Below are 4,167 nucleotides of genomic sequence, written 5' to 3'. Positions count from 1 at the left end.
AAAAAAAAAAAAAAAAAAAAAAAATTTCTAAAACCATCACCGTGCACGATGACGCTCGAACGAGCGTCGTTCCATTAATTCAACTTTCTATAAGCGGTGGCCGAGGGAGAAAATTTTCCTAGCAAGTTCGTGAACCGTGAAAGTCGGGCCAATTAGTATCGAGGTAAAAATTCACCTGTGCGTTTCAAGGGCCGTACGCGTTAGTTTAGAATCCAATTCGCCATCCTGCGCACGATTGTTGAAAAAAACAAAAAGCAATTTAGCCTAGGAATCATCATCAAGGGGAATAAAGGAGGGAAAGGTGTCGCCACGGCGCCGTGGCGGACGCCTAGGCGCAGAGGAGAAGGTACGAAGGAGGGTAACCGCAGACAGGAAGTTAGTCCTTCCTTCCTCCGGCCGGGCCAATATCCTGAATTACAATGAGCCGACGCGTTTCCTCGAACCGTCGTCAGAGGCTATTTAAATACAGCCACCGACAGTTTCCATATATCGCCGCGATATTCATGCCTATAGCTGTCCCCACGGCTTAGCGTGGAAGGAGGCCGAGCGCGAAATTGCCCTCTCTTATCACCGTTCAAACAATGACAAAAGTTCAAGGGAAAAGAACGATCTCTAGTGGAGCTATCCGTGAAAGTGTAGCGACGGAGAGCGGAGCAGAGAAGGCGGGAGACGAGTGAGAGTTATGGAGAAGGAAATTCGCGAAGGAAATTCCCTCGGAGGAGTCGCGATCAAAATATGTCGAGGATCGAACACGTGAGAGACGACTAAGCGTCGATAGCGATGTAACGTTTAATTGCACGAAAATTGGCCTGGCATACAAGGTCGAAAGAATGAAATAGGCGACCGATAAGATAAATAAAGCGAGCCGAGGCACGCGTGTGGTAATTAAACAGGTTCGATTTCGATTGCTTCGATTAGACAGGTGGGGATCAGATAATGATTTTATTTTCTTTTAAGTTAAGGGGTAAAGACGTAGAAACTTGAATTCTTTCGTGGATACGAAATGATCGTTTGAAGAACTTATTCTTCTATTAATTATTAAAAACCGTATTTAAATGCTTGGATCAATCCCTTTTCAGATTACATTGATAAAGGATAAAATGAGAATGGAATTTCGTCCTTAGTGTAAATTTGGAATAACGAAAAGAGTTTATTATTATTCGTCGATATGTAGGACGTATCCGTTTTTCTTTTTTTTTTTCTTAGTTGATCGCAACCCCCGTTGCTCGATTAACTTCGCGGTGGTTGCTCAATCGACGAACACTGCTTTCTTCCCTCTCGAAGCGATCGAACGGTCTTCATTTCCTGATTAACCCGCCAACGGTCCGGCTCTCTCTTTCTTTCTCTACCTTCTCGAATATATAGAAGAAGAGAGCCGGAAGTAATCTGTCTTCCTCTGCTCGTGGCCGAGGCACTCTCGCGAAAGAAGAGGATAAGAGAGCTAGGGAGATGAAGAAAGAAAGGAAAAGTGAGGGATGGATGGACGGAAGAAGAGAAGAACGGAGAGAACGTCCGCTCGAATTCACTTGGAGTGATTTAAAGGCTGGAATTATCCTTTTCTCCCCTTCCTCCGCGAATATCTTCCTTGCTAACCATTATATATCTTCTGTTGCGTGCCTCCCTCGATTCTTTTATATCGTACAATGTGGATCCTCCTTTTTCTCCGTCTTTTTCTCCTCCTCATCACGTTAAAAGAAAAGAGTTCATCTTTAATCACGTGTTTCTGCGTAACCATATATACTACTAGAGGATAACGAGAGAAAATCAGAAAAGAAAGAGGGAAGAGATTTCTTTTTTTTTTATTTTTTATCGCGGACCGATTTGTATCTGCTTTCGTAATAATCAGAGACCCGATCAATTTCACATCATTCAATATATATTTATTCCAACTTATCTACACGTGATTGGAGCAGTTTGTGTAATGATAAAACATGCTTTTCCATCGTTTATTGCCATTTCCATCGCGACACCGTTTTCATCCAATGGAATATTAATAAGCCGTTACACCGCATTACGCGCAGCGTCGAATCGGTCAGTTCACTCAAAACTCAACGAGCTTTTAATTAAACATGGAGATGGATCGTGTTGCTCGATATGTCTTCAAAACGACTAGAATAATCGTGCGGATTATTAACGTCCAATGAAATCGTGTTTGTCTTTCTCCCTCTATATGTTCCTCCATGGTACATTTCTCCTCTTCCCTTCCCTCATCAATAGTAAAATAAGCAAAGATTCGAGTTGTCGTAGAAGGTGAATTTATAATCCGTAGTCCTACCGAGCTACCTGCCCCGTGAAAGGTTTCGAAAGTTTTTCCGGGTGCCACGGGAAAGAGGGGAAAGACCGCAAAAGCCAACGAGCCGGCCACCGGTAGCACCGAAAGTAAACTTTAGAGTGCCTGCAGCGGTCAAATATCTCTTTCTCTTTCTTCGGCCCTTTCCAACTTTTCCCCTTTCTTCGTTTCCTTTTTCTCGAAATAGACAGTCTACTGATAGACAAGATGAAAAGAGATATCGAATCGATGCACCTTTTGAGAGAAGAAATTTTCTCTCTGGGCCTGGTAATAGATTCGAAGAAAGGATCCGAGGGAGGAGAAGGTGAAACGGTCGTCTTTTTTCGTCTAAACAAACGTCGATGTTTTTTCGTATGGGAGGAAAAAAAACGGCGCAAAAAACGTCAACGTTTCTGGTTGACGAGGTATATTGGTGGACGCGTTACTTTTTTTACAAGGGAGTAGGATCGACTTCGTCGACGTCCCCCTCTTTTTACCGTGTCCGAAGAAAACACGTGCATCGAGTTGGCCGTTCGATGATCACTAGTTTCCAAGGAGCTGTGTTTTTTTTTCTTTAACGGTCTTTTTTACTTGTTTTGAACCACGCGATATATCGCTACGTTCGTTCTATAACGTTCTATAACGTTCTACAACGTTCTATAACGTTCGAAAAATTTTTAAAAATTTCTACACTTTCTACCTTGGTTACGCAGGCAAATTTAAGATTGCAGAACCGGTGAAAGTTGAAAAATCGTTTTACCCGGGGGAAAAACCCTCGAGGGCACGTGGAGGTCACTTATTCGCCCCGAATGCGTAAACTGTGACGAAAATGAAAAATGAGAGAAATTTTTCGAAAATCTTAAATCCACTTTCTCCTCCACTCGAGGACCTCGGCTTTTCCTTTCATTAGAATCTATAGGAAAAAGAATAGATGATCCCTACTGGGACGCATTTCAAAAAGGGTTAAAAATGTTTTCTCTAACTTCCGGCATCTATTGTGTCAAGAATATTATCGACGAATCCTATGGCTCTCTTAAAAAAAAACTGTCGCCTTACCATTTACACCCTTCTCTAAGACTTTCGAAATAACATATTTATCAATTTATTCATGAAATTATATCTTATATAATAACTAATTGGGAGAAAAAAAATTTTAAAGAGATACAAAGAGTGACGCAAGACAACGAATCTACAAGGAAGACTATGTCGCGGTAGAGCAAGAACAGTGATACGAGAGATTAATTTCGTTGGGGTTGGGGCAGGTCACAAGGTATTATCTTCCTTCGGTGTCACAAGGCAATGATGGATAAGGAGGGAAGAAGGGAAAGATGAGATAACAGCGAAGAAATTGCAAAATTATTTAAGGAGCCGAAATATCACGGCGCGAGTTAACCGTCACCCAAGTCTCATCGTCGAACGACCTTCGCGGGTTGGCTTGCGTAATATTTTTATCGGTCGAAATTACACATACGTTCACGCATGCATGCACGCACGGTCTCTCTGTCGTGTCCCTCTCTTTCACTCTCGCAAGCTACCAAATACAAGTCGGGGGTACGTATTTTCGGTTGAATATATATATATGACACACACTATCTTTTTTTTCGGTTCTTTTTTATGATATGTATTGCGTATGTGACTTCGATCATGCACATATACATTTACATATCGATAAAATTTCGCGGTTTAAATGTAGAAACGATTTAATCGTGTTTGAAACGAGAAGTTGAATTTGATGAAATAAATGATCGATCAATCGAAAGATTTATACTTCCTGATTTCGAAGTATTTTATTTACGATTTGTTAGATAACATCGTTGACAACTGATGAATGTGATGATTAAATTACTGGCATTATCGATGATTACGTATATTATGCATAAAGACAGGTTTTTTATGAT

At 41.2% G+C, this 4,167-nt stretch overlaps 1 protein-coding gene across 9 annotated transcripts in view; it reads right to left on the bottom strand.

The window, feature by feature from the left end:
• Positions 1–4,167, bottom strand: part of LOC102677853 (ecdysone-induced protein 74EF) — a 172,364-nt gene that overhangs the window by 51,479 nt on the left and 116,718 nt on the right. The gene's annotated exons all lie outside the window — the stretch shown is intronic.

This window comes from Apis dorsata, unplaced genomic scaffold (assembly GCF_000469605.1).
Source record: "Apis dorsata unplaced genomic scaffold, Apis dorsata 1.3 scaffold_370, whole genome shotgun sequence".
Classification (NCBI taxonomy): domain Eukaryota; kingdom Metazoa; phylum Arthropoda; class Insecta; order Hymenoptera; family Apidae; genus Apis; species Apis dorsata.
This window is presented reverse-complemented; position numbering and strand designations above follow the sequence as displayed.